At 44.0% G+C, this 18233-nt stretch overlaps 1 protein-coding gene across 1 annotated transcript in view; it reads right to left on the reverse strand.

Annotated features, from left to right (window-relative positions):
* The window catches only part of SEMA5A (semaphorin 5A), a 492176-nt gene that overhangs the window by 140737 nt on the left and 333206 nt on the right, over nucleotides 1–18233 (reverse strand). The gene's annotated exons all lie outside the window — the stretch shown is intronic.

Consider the following 18233-nt stretch of genomic DNA (forward strand, 5'->3'; position numbering starts at 1 on the left):
ATGATAACAATAAAATAGAACAATTATTTCAATATACTATAATAAAGGTTATGTGAATGTGAAAAGAAAAAGAAACAGTGGGAGGAAATGAGATTAAAAACATGAAATGTGATTCAGAATACAGGAGTCCGGTATCATGTTTGTGTAGAAGACACCAAAATTCTTTGATTTTACTTATATACACGAGCATGACTTTGACATAAGTTATGTGTTTTAGTAAGGACTTTAAAAATGTTTTCCATTTCTGAAAACTGAAACTATAAGGTTAGTGTCCTGAATCAGCTTTAGCAATTCCTGTTACTATGGTGATCATGTAAATGTGATGATCAATTCTTATCTTCTTATTTCCGGGTTTCTGGGGCATCCATTTAAAGGAGGGAAGTGTATTGAGATGGAGTCATTGTCTGGAAGCTTTCTGACCTCATGATTAGATTAAAATTAGGAACTTAGAAATGAAAAAATTACGGCAAACTTTTACTTAATCACCACGCTCATTAGGCATTCAGGAATTTATTATAGATTGTCAGCTGAATTTCATACATAGCATTGGAAGTGTTATCTTCACAACTTCCTGTTTGAGTCTATTGATAATAAGGATGATACCCTTTCAGACACAGGTGTGCCCTAATACTGTTCTTTAATAACCAGGTTTGATTCTTACTCTTCTCTCTATTGCTAAGAGCTTTCCACTCAATTAGCAAGTGTCTTAATTTATGGTGCAATTAGGATAATAGGACAATATCCTTTGGTGTTCAAAATTAATGGAAAGATACACACAACAACTATATCCACAAGGACATATTTCAGGGACAATTAGTTTTGTAGGACAATTCAACTGGCCTTGTACTATGCCAGATCCAATCAGACTGTACCAACAGACATGCTATTGGCGGGACAACTAAAAATATGTTTGGCTACAAAATGACCCATTAATGTTAAGAGGAAGACCCACCACAGGCTCACCTGAAATGCAGACAGTGATTCAGAGGCTGACAGGGAGGTGGAACTGAGAACCCTGCTATTCTGTTCAGAAAGGCTACAGCCAGTTTTCAGTCAAATTCAACTGAATTTCAATCAATATTTGATGTCATCACAAAATGTTTCAATTTAACTCAACTTCACATTCTAAAAATGTAACAAATATTCTCCATTGTATATGTCATGTACTTTTCTCTTCAGCCCATGATATTGTTCTTAAGTCATTTTAAGTACATTAAGTAATAGAGAATTTCATAAGAACTGATTTTAATTTATAAACTGTCAAACATAGTGTCTGATCACATGCTTTAACTTGAAATGGATATTAAAAAAAACCCCAAAACACCCTGGATTGCATTAACAGGTATGAGATGGAAGTTAGAAATATTTAGTGTACAGTACGCTTTAATATCCTGGAAAGATGCTCACAAAAACAGGTTACACATCTCCGGCTTGTGTTTTTGGAAAGTAAAGCAAAATATTGGGGGATTTTTGAACCTGTGTTCACTGTGAGTCTCCCAAAGAGACTTACTCACTGAAGCAGATCCCAAGAGCAAAGGTATGAAACAATTACAAAACTGTATGTAGTTTCTGAAGATAATATTCACATGCATGTCTAACTCTGAAGAGAAGGCTAAATCATATCAGAGCAGGTTCTGCAGCCAGGCTCATATAACCAGACTGCAGTTTGATCCTTGTACTGAAAACAAACAAAAAAACCACCATCATCGACAACAACAAACCTTACCTAAAATGAAGAAAACAAAGAAAGAAGATGCAGGTCAGGTGTGTCTAGCTACAGGTCTCAGCACATGTGGACGAGGTATGAGGCAGAGTCCACGAGGTTTATCAAACACCCTCATGACTACCTACTTCTGCTATTAACTTGGGGACGAACAGCATGAAAACCACATAGTAAACAGTATGTACGAAGTCTTGAGTAGGAAGTCGAGGAGCTGAAAAGGTAAAAAGATCTGCCTTGGTTTCTTCCTGCTCAAGGCTGGCCTATAGTTTAAAAACCCTGTCGAGTGCTAAACTCTTGTGCGAGGCTCTGAACTGGGCGGTCCCCCTTCATAAGCTCAGGAAACGCACAGGAATTATAGAGGGAGATACTGTGTTACTCCTCCCATTTCATAGATGAAGACACTAAATCCTGGAGGTTAAGGAACCTGTCCAAGTTCACACAACCAGCAGTGGGGGTTGGGTTATGTCCCGAATCCAGACCGTCTGACCTCACAGCCTATACACGTACCATTATACTACACTGAAGAAAATAATGGACTGCAAGAGGACAATCAGTGACATTAACACCATTCAAGAACAGGACTTGGAATTCTGGGCAATGCTTTAGAAACCAAAGTGGTGAGTGGGGTTACTCAGAACCAAGGTGAGGAGGGTTTGGAAACAGACCAGAGGGGAAGACAGATGCCCAGATGTATCTTAACTCTGGAGCTATTAGAGACATCAAGGATGCCACAGAAAGAAGAGCAGGAAGAAGAAGAAGCCAACAATCCAAGGGCTTATTAAACAAGAATATTGCTGGGAAGCGTTTGCCCCAACTCCAGAGATGACGTTTCCATTGGTGCCCACCAGAGTCCGGGAGTGCCCACCAGGGACCGTGAGAGCCTCTATCTGTGTTCATCATGTTCACTGTCTACCCACGGAACAATCTCACCCAGATATCTCATATGGGAGGAGTACTGAATCATGCCAAGCAGATTAGTCCACGGCTTCCTCTTTCCATGGAGAACCTCCAATGTCTCTCCAAACCACCCCAAACCCACTTTATGATAGGGTGACAAAGAGCCTTTTAGATAAAAATGCTCAACTATATTTTTTCCTGCTGGGAAAACAAGGGAAGAATTTGTGGCTGGTACATAGTGTATGTGTTTCTCTAACTCACCACATATTACAGGTCATTTTAGTTGGGGAACTAAACTACATTTGGAAACACATCGTGCAGCCCCACAGTGGTCCTGCAGGAGGATGATGGGCCCTGACTGGGTGACCTGCTGTCACATCAGGAGGCTCCAGACCCTTCTGAAACTCAGCCAGCATCCTATTCCTTTTCCAAAGATAGAAGAAAAGCAGAAATACCTGTTAAATAGACAGCCAAGTAGCTCTTGCATTTATAGATCTAAATCTGGAGGTAGGGGATGTTTGAATCTCACCAGGCAGGATAATAAGATGCATATTGTTTCCATTCCATTGTTTAAGTTCTGTCTCTTGTTAAAATGGAATTCACCATAAGCTAGTATCTGCCACTCCTGAGTGAACTGAACGAGCCATAAATCAGTCAATGGCCTCCTTGTCTACAATGAATGTGAGTGCATGAAAGAGCTCCTTTATTCATTATTATTATGAGAGCTACACAGGAATAGAAGGTGCTGCTAATTCGGAATAAAAACAGACATGAGTATGTGTCAGCTGATTACAAATATATGCGTGGCGAAGCGGTTTTTTTCCTCATGTTTGCAGACATACTGAGTTACGGATTACAGAGTATTCTACGAAATATGTCAGGTTTTAAGAAGAACTGTGTTTCATGATATGAGGACTTTTATTCGGCACACTGACTTACATAATAGCGACCATGCGGATGGGAGTACTGAGTAGGGAAACACAATATAAATAAACATGAGCAATGAGGAGAGCAAAAGCATCAGCGTCTTTGAGAAGATTCTGACCATGTAAAACCAAACACTGAACATGCGGTTGGACCCTTCCCCTCTGTCTCCTGTCTATTCCAATGCCTACTGCATCTGTCTGGAGGGGCACCAGGTTCAATGGTCCAATCTGATGATTGACTAGATCACTGAGAGGCTCTTGATATAGAAATATTTGTCTAAATTGATGAAAATGGACATTAAAAGGAAAGGAATTCCAATTTTCCAACTCTATAAAAATCTTACTAGCATCAAAATCTATCAAATTTATTTTGCAATCAAAGGCCACCTGGTGATACACCTGTCAAAGGCAGACTAGAAAATGGTGGAGGTGGAGCCTGTATGGGTTTGACCCCGCCCATCCCAGCCTGAAACCCTGGGCTGGACCACTGACATCTGGAATGTTCCTTTATCCTGTACAACAACTCAACCTAAGGATTAAAGAGACTGGTACAAAGTAGCCTCGCAATAAATGATGGCTATAATTTTTCTTTCATGATTTACTTTTGATTTCCTTTTTAATAATTTATATTTAGTAGAACTTCACATAATGATAATGAGTAATCAAACATGTATATATTAAAGGTGATCAGAATTTGAGAAACATAAATAAAGCCAGGCTGAGTTTTTAAAGTAGCAAGCCATTCCACAAAAAGAAGGGAGTTAATGGAAACAATATTTAGACATGACACACCGTGAGCCAGAGGTTTTCAGTTCCCTAATTTGTTGATGTCGGTTACAACCAAAACCATTTCTGTGCATATTCCTAGATTTCAGGTACTCTCTTTATTGTGAACACTGTTTCCCTTGTCACAGCTACATGAACATGTGCTGCAGAGGGTTCCAAAGTAAAGCTAATTTTATCTAGAGATTTATTAAGAGGGGATAATTAAACCAAAATTAAATTAAGTAAAAAGTGGTTTAAAAGCCATTGATATACTAAAATTCTTTCCTTAAGATTTCTAGGAAAAGAATATATATATATATATATATATAGATAGATAGATAGATAGATAGATAGATATAGATAGATGGATATACATGTTTGTGTGTGTATGTTTTGTGTGTGTGACATACATGTATAGGATTGAGTTATATGTATATATGGCTCAATACTTCCACCTACTGGCTGTATGAACTTAGTCAAATTACTTAACAACCTACATTCTCAGTTTCCTCCTTTTAGAGTGGTGAAAACAATACCCGATATGTAGTATCATTGTGAAAAGTCAAAGGCAATGCATGCCAAGTGCGTACCACTTGGTCGCTAATCATCAAAATATAGGTCACTATTTATTTATATATATAAACTATTATATAAATAATAAATACATAAATTAATAATAAGCATATACAAAAATATATAAATTAATACAAATGCATATGTTGGTAAACATACCATCAGTATTTACTTAACAGGTTAACTCATTAAGTTTGCATTCTGTATATCAAATTAGGGTCTGTGTTCCTTTCAGCAGCTCTGGAACCAAACATGGTGGAGGGTCTGTGGTAGAGGTGGAGGCTTGCATGCCAGCCAGAGCACCTCCATCACCAGGCACTTCCTTACCACCCACTGTGGGGCTGTCCTACTGTCCTGGGCCCCGGGTATTCCACAACCCACGCCCTCAAGGCCACTTAAGGCAACAAACAAGACACAGAGCAATGAGTCATCACAATGAGGAGGAGGACCACGGGGGCCAGGACAGCGAGGTGAATTCGAGAATCAGAAAGGAGGGGAGCAGGGAAAGGGCAGATGCCAGGTTGGGACGGGGCTCCAGGCCAAGAGCAGGAGAGAGAGCAGCCGGCGAGAAGACCCTAAGGGTGGCCAGGAACGGAAGCAAGCTAGTGTTGGCATGGAAGGAATCAATAGGACGGGCAGCAGAAGGCTGGGCCAGGCCAGCGATCCAGAGAGGAATCTGGAATTCAAGGGCCACTGGAGGGACACTAAAGAGTTTTAAAGACAAGCTTATGACCCAAATTCCCGTGTGTGTGGTGGCAGTGTCAGGTGAAGGTGGGAGTGGCATGTGGCCCAAGCGTGTCCTTAGTGATCACTGACATAGTAACATGAGCTTTGGAGCCCCAGGTCCTTCACTCGCTGAGGACCCGGCAGAAAGAAGGCCATTGCTAAATCATCTCGGTGGGACTAGAAACGTGGCTCCGGCACACATGATTCCTTCCTTCCTCCGGGGACCATAATCTGTTGAAAGTGTGTTACTCACATAGATTTGCTGGTTCAAGTAGGAGCAACTTGTACCACAGGGACACGTTGCTGTCTCTTCCTAAATGAGAACAGCCACCTGTACATCAGCTTGTACCCTAGGAGCCCAAACTCTCACCAAGCATTCTCCCTCTCTCAGTGTCAACAGGAGCTCCATTAACTGGCTATTTGTCTACCTGTTCTAGCTCACAGGGCCAGAGACATCCTTCTCTATCCTGCTGGCTCACTCCATTCCAAGCACCAAGCCCCTGGCAGCCTTTCCAACCTCCTGTAAGATTCGACTAAATCAAACAGTCCAGGGTTCAATTAGTTATAAGTAATTTCATGACTATGTATTTCTGAACATTTTCAAAGCTGCAAGTTTCCATTGACCATGTTTGGTTTTTCTTGATTATATTTTAAATGTATAGGTTCACTTCTTTCAGGAATTAATCATTTAACCTGCAGAATTGTAAAACTTAAGGAGTTTTAAAATTGGAATATTAACTTTAATTCAAAGATCTTAGAGATATTTTAATGCCTATAAAATATTTTTAAAGACTAAGAGGAAAACGTGCAAGATTTAATTGAAAGAAAATACTGGGCTACAACATTGTGCAGTTAGAATAAGTAAACTCGTATGATGGCTTGGTCTTTGTCTCCTGAGCTGATCAGGGCCAGGGCAAGAAAGAAGACAAAAACACAGAGATTATACCATCCAGTGTTCAGCAGTGAATGAAAAAATGTGAGAAGGCATTGACTGAGGGAAAACAAGAAGTTTAATAGAATAATATGGAGACAAATTTAATGAAACACAGAGAACTGAGTATCTTATAAACAGGATGACAATATGATTTATGATCCAAACTGGAAATCTTTTGAGAGGGGAAAGGAGTAATGTTAATAATCATGCCAGGTGTCAGGAGTGGTCCAGGACTGTCACCAGGAAACAGCTATGATGTCTAGACAACGAACATCAAAACATTTTCGTGAGTGGTTATATAAGTACTAGTCAATTTCTATATAGCATATTGTGTTCTCTATAATGGGGCATATCTTCTTTGTGTGGATCTTTTTTTTTTTTTTTACGCAGGTCTCCATACGTCTTAGTGTATATAGTTGGTGCCTCTGGCCTCATAACATTTTGATGGGGGAAGGAAGGGTGGGATTTATCCATTCTCTATTTTTTTTATTAATTTTTTTATTTAATTTATTTATTTTTGGCTGCATTGGGTCTTCGTTGATACACGTGGGCTTTCTCTAGTTGTGGCGAGCTGGGGTTACCCTTCACTGCGGTGCACAGGCCTCTCATTGCGGTGGCTTCTCCTGTTGCAGAGCATGGGCTCTAGGCACGTGGGCCTCAGTAGTTGTGGCGCGTGGGCTCAGTAGTTGTGGCTCATGGGCTCTAGAGCACAGGCTCAGTAGCTGTGGCACATGGGCTTAGTTGCTCCGTGGCATGTGGGATCTTCCCGGACCAGGGCTCGAACCCACGTCCCCTGCACTGGCAGGTGGATTCTTAACCACTGCACCACCAGGGAAGCCCCATCCATTCTCTTTTGAAATGTGTAAATTGGAAGTCCAAATTGCAACTGAGCAGGACCCTTCCCAGGACAAACGCCCCACCCCCGCTGTCCTCTGCCTGCCTCTTGTCTGTGAAATAAGAAATTTGGCCAAAGAATAAATTTAATCAGAGAAATGGGAAAATACAGAAGCAAAGGAAAACAGTCAAGCAAGACAAAATAATAATCGTTTAGCCATTAAACAAAGTCAAGGACCTTTAGTTCCTCCTCAAGGGCTATAGATACTATTCTGAGCCATGTCCTTTGAGCTGTTTTGCAGATACTGATGTCCCCACCAGGTGGGAGAAATTAACTGTATGCTGCCCACAAGCATGGAGACCCCAGACTGGCTGGAACCAGAAGGTCAGTGATGTTGACTCCTGGCTACCTCACCACTGCTCAATCTGAAACAGATCCACGAGTTGATCATGTACCCCGCAACTCTCTCCTCAGCACGTGGCCCCTTCCTCCTTTCCCTGTTTAATCTTTGAGCAAAACCTGGGGAGTGGAAGTTGGTTCCTGGGGACATGAGTCCACCTTCTCCCCAGAATGGCTGGCTTCCTCAATAAAGCCATCTTTCCCTTTACCTAACACTTGTCTCTCAGTACTGGATTCTTGAGGGACATGCAGCCGAACCTGAGTTCGGTGACAAAATGACTTATTGGCAAGCATAGAGCCTTCATCACAAGACTAAAGGGATTCTGTGGCTGCTCAGCTTTCAGGAACTCAGCACTCAATGACCAGGACAGAACACAACACTATTTTCAAAGAGCACCACAAGAATTGATTCCCTCCTGTCACCTACCAGATGTTTGTGTCCATAAAGGGCTGTGTTAAATAACCCCACAGGCGCTTCTTCTTTGGGTTTAATAACCCCAGCTCATTCTGTCTCCTTTTGCAAGCTTTAACCAATCAAGAAGCACCGGCCACTATTTCCAAAGTCCCTGTATCCCGCTTCCATGGCAACTTGTGCATAAAAATGTGGACATCAGGAGAGAGACGGAGGCAGCTTATGGTGGCGGTATTTCCTAAGATGTTGACTAAACAAAGGGGAGGCCAGGAGCCCACAGAGGGGGAAGGATCTGTCTTCAAATCCTAGCTCGTGCATGCTTCAGCATGTGGCCCTGGTTCAGATAACACGTACATGGAGTGTCCCATCCACCTGGTAAGTTGTGAAGAGCCACTGTGACTCCCCCTTGCACCTGGAGTAACAACTGGATGTACCAGAGGCTCCAGCAGGTGCACAGACAGGCAAATGGTATGCAGGGAGGCCATTTATTTAAACTCTTTTCTGACCCTATAAAGATCATCAGACTTGGTTTACAACACTCTTTCCAAAGGGTGTTTACATCCGTCCCGCACAAGATAGACAATCTGCCCAAAGCCCTCTGATAGGCTTGATCAAGCCTGAAAATTAGAAAAGGGCAGCTCGTCATGCTGGGTCTCATGTCACACAATTTCACTCCCATGTTCTAAGTCCACGTGTCATCACCCTAACAAGTTGAAACTTCACGAGTCAGCTGTCAGCTGTTAGCCTTTCAGCTGCGGTACTGAACAGAGCCCACTGTTCACAAGGACGCCCCTCTGAAAGCATCTCCCCAGGTGCTGTCTGGTAAAGTACAAAACTAGGCTGCTGACTCTACAATCGTGATTTTTGTTCTGGGTTTTACCTAGCTTCTTCTCCTTGATAAACACTTCAGATTTCCTAAACAAGTATACTTCATTCCCAGAGCCCGCTTGTCTTTATTTTGCTCGTCTGGGAACTCTGCCTGCATTTATGAATTTCCTGCTTTAGCAAATCTTGTCTGTCCAGGGAGAGCCTGGTGCAGACTGTTCACACCTTCAGGGACTGCACTGTGTAGACTGCCAAAAGTGATCTCACTGTCCCCAGGATGGAGCCCAACAGGGTCACCCCAGCCTGGCCGTGTCTGGACCCCCAAGAAGTGGTGTCTGCCCCCAGGGAGAAGCAGGGGAGCTCCACAAAGCACCTGTCTTCATGATAAGCAGAAACTATTTTTCCTTGAGTTAAGCACAGGATTTTTCTCCCTCCAAGTAAGTTATCTTTAATCACTAGAAGGTTAATCGTTGTATTTTAAAGACCTCAAAGAGTCTATTTAATGCCTGGGTATCATCAATAGAGTTATTTCAAACCAGGAGAATTTGAGATTGTTACAGACAGAGTTTTCTTAACTGGAAACATAATAGCTCATTAAAAATGATACAATGGATTTCAAGTGTGTTTTCCTCCAGGGCGAGGTCAAGGCTGGGATCTCAGAGAATGGGAGGAAGCAGCAGAGTTCGTGGAGAAAACCCAGGAGAGAGACAAACGCTGCCTCCAGGGAAGGAACATAAGCAGGTCGCCACCTGCCAGTGAGATTAGGCCCCCGAAGATGTCCATGCTGAAAGCTCACTGATAGATTCCTTTTTCCAAGTTCCTACCGAGGTTTTAGCCCATGTGCAAGCAAGCAGTTCCCCCAGAACCCACAAACTCAATTTGTACAATGTTAATTTGGAGATATATTTTTTTTCCCTTTTCATGGGTTGACTGTTTCCCCGATTTGATTGCCAGTTTCTTGAAGGCAAGTCTTACAGCTTCTCTATTTTAAGCATAGACCATTAAACATTTATTACCTTGCATTACCATAATCATTTAATAAGGGTTATTAACAATTAGTATTTTAATGCATGAAGGCTGTTAAGGTATTTCTCTAAACACATAAGTTTGTTTTAAGAGTGATTTTGGCACAGGGGAAAAAAATCCGATTTTGAAACTTATAGTCATGACCAAACATATAACTCAATGTTTCAAATTCCTCCAGAACATTATCCAATTAATCACACTGCCTTTGATAACTAACTGAATACGTAATGGTTGAAAATGGGAGTCCAAATGAGAATGGCAAAAGAAGATTCTTTAAATGTTTGGACCTGCATCGGTTTGAAACATACAAATCTATATTTTTAAAGTTCTGGGTTACAACTAATATGACACGTTCCCTTTGTTAACAACAAAATTCATATTTCTGCTACTTATGAATGTGCCTCTCTCCTAGTCATTCAGCAAATATTGATGGAGTCTCGACTGTGTTTCAGGCACTGTATGAAATGCTGACCACACAAAAATTGATCCCACCTAATCCCTGCCCTCAAGGAATTCAGAAACTCATGGGTGGGGAAAACAAAGATGTAAACTACTCATCTATTAGTTCATTTATTCAAAAATGATGTATTGGGTGCTTACTATGTGTCCAGCACTGTTGAAAGTATATGGGATCCATCAGTGACCAACAAGTAAGCCTGGCCATTGGGGAACATTCATTCTAGTGGAGGAAAGGAGACAAGTACTAAAAGAGCATAACGCTAAGGATAAAGGTCTAACGCGGCTAAGGGGAATCAAGAGGGCTAGATGGGGGCTTCCCTGGTGGCGCAGTGGTTGGGAATCTGCCTGCCAATGCAGGGAACACGGGTTCGAGCCCTGGTCTGGGAAGATCCCACATGCCGCAGAGCAACTGGGCCCGTGAGCCACAACCACTGAGCCTGCGCGTCTGGAGCCTGTGCTCCGCAACAAGAGAGCCCACAGTAGTGAGAGGCCCACGCACCGTGATGAGGAGTGGCCCCTGCTTGCCGCAGCTAGAGAAAGCCCTCGCACAGAAACGAAGACCCAACACAGCCACATAAATAAATAAATAAATAAATAAATAAATAAATAAATAAATAATAATTAAAGGTGCTAATAATTTAAGAAAAAAAAAAAGGCTAGACGGAGGAGGGAGTCATTTCAAATAAGGTGGTCAGGGGTGAGGTCCCACTGAGAAGCGGCATTTGAGCAAAGACGATGGAGCTAAACCCACTGGCCAGCTGGATTGCCTGGGGCTGAGAGCTCTCCAGATAGAACAGGGACCAGCAAACTATAGCCCTCAGGCCAGATCCTGCCTGCTGGCTATGAATAAAGTTGTGTGTGCACGCAGCATTCGTGTATGCATTGGTGATGGCTGCCTTCGAGCTACGATGGCAGAATTGAAAAGCTGCAACAGAGACCATACAGATGCAAAATCTAAAATATTCGCTCTCTGGCCCTTTATAGAAAATGTCTGCTAATCCCTGGAAGAGAGGAGGGAGCCAGTGGCGATGCATGTTAAGAGGTTAAAGCAGGAGCAAGCGTGGGTAGGAGACAGCACAGGGAAGCATTGGGGGCTGGCCAGCGGCACCTCAGCTTTCTCTGCAGGTGAAATGGGGGCGCGAGTGGGGTTGGAGCAGGACAGGGACCACGTGCTCCAGTACCGTGGGGTGAAGACAGCCACGCACAACGCCCGTCAAGAAGGGGTGAAAGGGACCCACCGAGTCTTGAGGAAACTGCAACTCCAACTGAACCTACAGAGGAGCAGGAATTACGGAGGAGGCAAAACTCAAGGGAAGAAAAACAGCATAAACAGCACGTGGGAAGGAGCATGGTGAGGAAGGCACGGTGCAGCCAGGGAAATGCACGCTCCGCCTTAAAGGATGCCGAGAGGGCACGTGGGCAAGGTAGCAGCGGAGTCAGATCACACAGGCTGGGAAAGAGAAAACCCGATGAAGGGGTCATAGCCAGCCCTGCTGTCCTCTCCACGTCAGCCCTTGCTGACAGCTGATGGCACGGCCACCACCTGGGTCTTGCTGCACTGGTGCAGGGGCGCAGGCGGGACACCCACTCATTGGTGGACAGCTGTAATGGGGGTGGTGTCATAAGACAATGCACCTGGAACTCTGGTATTAGATCCAAGGCGCTTAGCTTGCTCAGGGCAGGTTGTTGGAACTCTACCACGTAGTATTTATGCTGGGTCTCTGGGAGGTGTGGTGGGAAGATTAGAGGCTTGGTAGTTCCTTACTCAGGGCTCTCTGTATCCTGGCAGGACGTCACCCTGGACAGCCTGATGTCACCATTTGCCTGAAGAGTAGCCCTGAAGCAAAGGAGGTCCCCAGAGGCTTGGGTCCCTGAAGGGTCATGACTTGCCATGTTCTGTCTACATGTTCTGACAACCTGAAGAGCATCCTTTGTGCTGCGTGCTTCTCTTGCTCTGGAGGGCCAGAGTGCTGATTTTTGCCAAGCCTTCACTGCAGCCCTTTGAGGGAGTAATTCAGACCCAGAATGAGGGAGGTGAAATCCACTTTAGAATGCTGCCTAAGAGAGAGGCACCCTTTCCCCAGAGACTGTGAGGTGGAGGAGGGATGCACAGTGGATAAGGTTACAGTTTAAGTGGATGGACTGTCCACCCCAGTGCTCTGGAGCATGGAAGGAGGAAACGGGTGCAGGCCGGCTCTGCCCTGGGCGAAGACGGCAATCCCGTGAGCCCTACCTGAGGACTTCTGATGCTTATTATTGGGAACAAGAAGGCAGCGCTGTCTGTCGAGAACGAGGAGAACACAGCTGAGACCAGGAAACTGAGTGGCCAGAGGATTCACCCGCAACACAGAAAGACATGTAACAGTGTCATTGGAAAATAAGACACAGAAGTTTAAGATTTCAACACTTGAGCGTTTCCTGATTAGGGCACTATTGCGGGTTGCATTGTATCATCCCCCCAAATATATGTTGGTACTTATAAATGTGACCTTGTTTGGAAATAGGGTCATGGCAGATATAATTAGTAAAGATGAGGTCATACTGGAATGAGGGGGGCCCCTAATCCAATAGGACCCATGTTCTTATATGAAGACGGCCACGTGAGGACACAGAGCCACAGGAAGAAGACCATGTGAACAGAGAGAAAGACCGGAGTGATGTTGCCACAAGCCAAGGAATGCTGAGGGCTACGGAGCTAGAAGAGGTGAGGAAGGGCCCTCCCCTGGCGTCTTCAAAGAGAGCACGGGCTGCCGACACCTTGATCTTGGACTTCTCGCCTCCAGAACTCTGAGAGAACACATTTCTGTTTTAAGCTACCCAGTTTGTGGCACTTCGTTGCAGCAACCCTAGGAAACAAACAAAACAAACACAGCCAGCGTCCAAAATGTCGCCGAAGGCATGGCTTGAGCAAGTGGAGTTGGTCGGTGCCTGACTGCTGGCTGAGGAGGGAGATGCCTGCACAGGGCTGGCAGAGGCGAACAAGACACGCTAGTGACCGCTGTACCGGTCATGCCATGAGTTTGCCCTATATGAGTTAATTAACCCAATTATGGAAAGGGTCTACCTCCCTGTACAGGCAAATTATCCTATACACAATTTAATCACAGCAGGGAAGCTGAAGACAAAAATTTTGCTGACCACAGTTCATAGGTGCTGTCCTTCACACCTCCCCTGCCGAGAAAGTTCCCTTTCGTCAACAGAGAAATGTTGGCGAAAAACTGGTAAATGTCCAAACCAAAGACATGAGCTCTGCTTATCATAACCTGTAAGCAGCTGTCAGCTGAGTGATGGCCTCCCAGGGACCCTGAGCCCTGTGAACACCTGGAGGTACTGCGGACTGGGCAGTGAGGGGAATGTGTCTGGGGGACCTGGATGTGGCAGAAGCAGGACAGGGCAGCCAGGAGAGTCCAGCCCAGAGGGGCGGCAGGGGGCACAGTGGGGAAAGCACAGAGGAGGCTTGTCAGTGTCAGGAAAGCCAGGAAACAAGAGGCTGGTAGGTGTCAGTAATCAGGAACCACAGCCCAAAATGTTCCTCCACGCACTCAGCCAACAGACATTTACTCACTGCCACTATGCATCCGATGTCGTATCAGACTTTGGGGAGTTCACAGTAATTACGTCTATTTATCGAGTCCCTGCTGCATGCCACTACTATTCGTCATATCTTCATGGTCTGATCTTTATCTCACAACCGCCAGGTCCGGTGGCAAGTTATTTCCAGGTTGCAAACGAGGAAACCAAGAATTGAGACAAATCAGCATCCTGAAGGGTGAGCACTGATTCGCCCGCAGGACTTTCCACCTCCAAAGCCTCCATCCCCTACCTTCTTATATGACCACTGAGCCCACGAAAAGACAGTGACCTCTGCCCAGATAACCTTGTAAGTTAACAGGTGTTTGCTACCCTCCTCTCTATCTCCTGCTCTTGACCTGGGATGGAGGGCTGCCCTTCCCCAGCTTCTGGGGCCTGGGTTCTGGGATCTGCAAGTAATAAACCTTGTGACTGTACTTTCTTTGCGTGAGTGTATTGAAACCGCACCTTCAATCAAAGCCCCAGGGTTTTCACTTCCCCAAAACGAGAGGTCGGATGCTGAGGAAGCTGCCTGCCAACCCCACGTGGAAGCTTGTACCTCTTCATTCAGCAGGTCATAATCTGCATACTCTTAACACACCAGCCCTGGGATTTTCCAACACTAAGCTCTATCAAGAACAAATCTAACTCTCTGATCTCCATTTGGTGACTCCTGTGCCTTGATCCTCAATCAGTTGAAAACTCGGGAGAAGAATATGAGCGTCATTTAGTGGGTACCTAATATCACACAGGAAATAGGACCCTTCTTGGATACTGCAGAACTAAGGATGTTTTTAGCTTCATTGCATTTCTTTGTCTTTGTCTCATGGAAGAGGGAGGAGATCTGAGCATTTTTATAAAAAGATGGTGATTGTCACCAGAGAGCAAGAAATTTAAGGATGTGAAAAAAAAGGATAACAGGTAAGGCACCAACCTCCAGTAAAGAAAGAAAATTACTCCAGAGCACAGCGGAAAGAACAGAGACAGGGTGTCTGGTCAAAGGGCAGATGGGAGGAAAAGTGTGAATTCCAAGGAGGACCGTGAGAATAAATGTCCCTGCATCCGGGCTCAGCAGGGGCACAGAAGCAGAGCTCAGTGGGGCTCAGAGGCCAGAATCTATGCTGGAGGGAGGGTCAGAGCAGAAAACCAGGGCCAGTCAGAGGTAGAAATGATACCTCAGCGTTCAGTAGAAGAAGAAAGTGTCCCAAGAGAACACAGGAGAGGGAATCAACACTCAACACAGAAGAACTTGGGACCCTCAGGGCTCTCTGCGCTCTGCCCTGGGAGTGAGGGCCTTCCTGGTGGGGAACGAGAGGGCGACGCTCCCTGAGGACAGCGGGACAATTCAGTGCCATGCGAGTTATGATGACACCGTGAGCGGAGTGACGGCTCCGCCATGTTCACCTTGGACTTATTTGTAATGGCCACAGTTGCTGGATAATATCATTTATGATTTTAGGACATATATGCCTACAGTGACTGTGGAAACCCTGGGTGAGCTCTTCAACTGTCCTTACGACATCACCTGACTCTCAAATGGGAAAGATTCCACCCAGAGGGTTAACAGAATCTGAGCACCTGATCAGCCTGGGCATCTAAGTCACATGGAAAGAAACAGTGTTTCTAACTCATGCCATAACCTGAATTATTTTCCCAAGATATTCTTCAGGGTGTCGCTTCTGGGAAAAGAAAGAGATTGTACTCCGAATTAATTTTTACTTCGCTTTCAGCAAACTCTAAATGCAATGCTTGTGGTTGGGGAGTAAGTCATTTTCATTTTTAACTGGAAACTGCTTGGCCAGTAAAACTCAACAAATGAATAGAAAGAACTTTAAGCTACACAGATGAAAGAAAGCATCAGAGCGGAAAGGAGACCGTCCACAGAGAGTCGAAAGGTCCAGTTGAAACCAGTTCAACAGAAATAACGTTAACATAGGGAATCTAGTTACTCCTTTGGTTTGAGAAAACAATTCACGTTGCGCTTTGGAAGCTCACGGAGTCATTCAACTTGCTGAAGAAACTGGATGAAGACTCTTTTCTCTACAAGGGAGTCTTTTAAAGGCAAACTGTGATGGCTGGTTTGACTATCTTATTTGACAAAATGCTTGTGTGTATATATACACATATGCATAAATATGCATAAGTGATCATTCTAAACCAGTGGTTCTCACAGAGAAGCAATATTTTCCCCAGGGAATATCTGGCAGTTTCTGGACAAAGTTTTTGTTGTCACAATTCAGGAGGTGGGGCCATGCTATTGCATCTAGTGGGTATAAGCCAGGGATGCAGCGAACCGTCCTGCAACAATCAGGACAAACTCCCTCCCCCGAAAAAGAATTATCTGGCCCAAAACATCAACAGTGCTAAGGTGAGAAACTCGGGTCTACAGTAATGAGCTTGTACTCGATGAAAACCCAGTAAATCTTTGTAGGACCTGAAAGCTCAAAATAGTAAAGATTATCATGGCAATTACAAGATTTCATCTTTATGCAAACTATCAAATAAACGATTGAGGGAATGGATTACATATGGTGCATACATCTATCAATAACATTGTGTTTGCTAGCGTGTGTGTGTGTGTGTGTGTGTGTGTGTGTGTGTAACCATATTCACACATGAACGTACCCACATGCAGAGGGCTGAATTTCAGCTGGCAGGTCTCAGTACCTAGCCAACTTTAACTTCAATTTGGGTGGCTGGAATCACTTTCTATTTGTTAATTGAGCAAGTGACCAAGTTCTAGCCCAGGATTCAAGGGAAGTCTTCTGGGGGTTTCTGATTTCTTCAAAAAAAGGACACAAGGAATGTGGTTCTTCTTCCACTGGATACTGTCATGTCTGGATGCAGTACCAGGAACTGTAGCCGCAGGTTTGCACCCATGAGCAGAGCTAGCCTGAGGACCAACCTGACCGACTGTGGGTGGCAGAGACAGTGGTGACAGGACTTGGGTCCCTTACTGACTCTTGAGTCATTGAAGTGAGCAACTCTGAAGACACCTACCCTGACCTTCTAGTTGTATGACTTGATACGTTTTTTTAAAAAAATGTGGTCAACTTATATGTGGAATCTAAAAGAAAAAATGATACAAATGAACTTATTTACAAAACAGAAACAAACTTCGAAAACAAACTTATGGTTATCAAAGGGGAGACGTGGTGTGGAGGGATAAATTAGAAGTGTGGGACTGACATATACACACTACTCTATATAAAATAGATAATCAACAAGGACCTACTGTGTAGCACAGGGAACTCTACTCAATATTCTGTAATAACCTATATGGGAAAAGAATCTGAAAAAGAATGGATACATGTATATGTAGAACTGAATCACTTTGCTGTACACCTGAAGCTAACACAACATTGTAAATCAACTATACTCCAATATAAAATAAAAAATTAAATTAAAAAAAATTGGTCAAGCTATTTGGAGCTACCTGAAGCCAAACACATTCTTTTACACAATTGCCTGAAACTTTCATGAAATGCTGGTAATTTCCCTTTTTAGGTATCTAATAAAGAAGTGAAGAAAGAATGCACATGAGGCTACAGATATCTTTGACACGACATCGGATTCCCTAAACTGCAAACAATAATATGAAAAAGCAGCTTCAGGGCTTCCCTAGTGGCGCAGTGGTTGAGAATCTGCCTGCCAGTGCAGGGGACACGGGTTCGAGCCCTGGTCTGGGACGATCCCACATGCCGCGGAGCAACTAGGCCCGTGAGCCACAACTACTGAGCCTGCGCGTCTGGAGCCCGTGCTCCGCAACAAGAGAGGCCGCGATAGTGAGAGGCCCGCGCACCGTGATGAAGAGTGGCCCCCGCTCGCCGCAACTAGAGAAAGCCCTCGCACAGAAACGAAGACCCAACACAGCCAAAAATAAATATAAATAAATAAATAAATTTATAATAAATAAATAAATAAAAATTAAAAAATTATTTAAAAAAAAAAAAGCAGCTTCAGTTTGAGGAATGCTCATATCAGCATTAGCTTTATTATCATGCCCTAAGTGTGGAGAATATCACTTCTCTTCCGAGTTGGCAAAGAGCCACCTGATGCCTTTCCACACTGAAATCCAAAACCGGGTACATTTTGATTTCTTTAGAAAATGAAGACATTATTTTATTTTTAGAAACGGTGACAGTTTGCTTTTGAGCACCAAG

Source organism: Eschrichtius robustus, chromosome 2 (assembly GCF_028021215.1).
Source record: "Eschrichtius robustus isolate mEscRob2 chromosome 2, mEscRob2.pri, whole genome shotgun sequence".
Lineage (NCBI taxonomy): Eukaryota > Metazoa > Chordata > Mammalia > Artiodactyla > Eschrichtiidae > Eschrichtius > Eschrichtius robustus.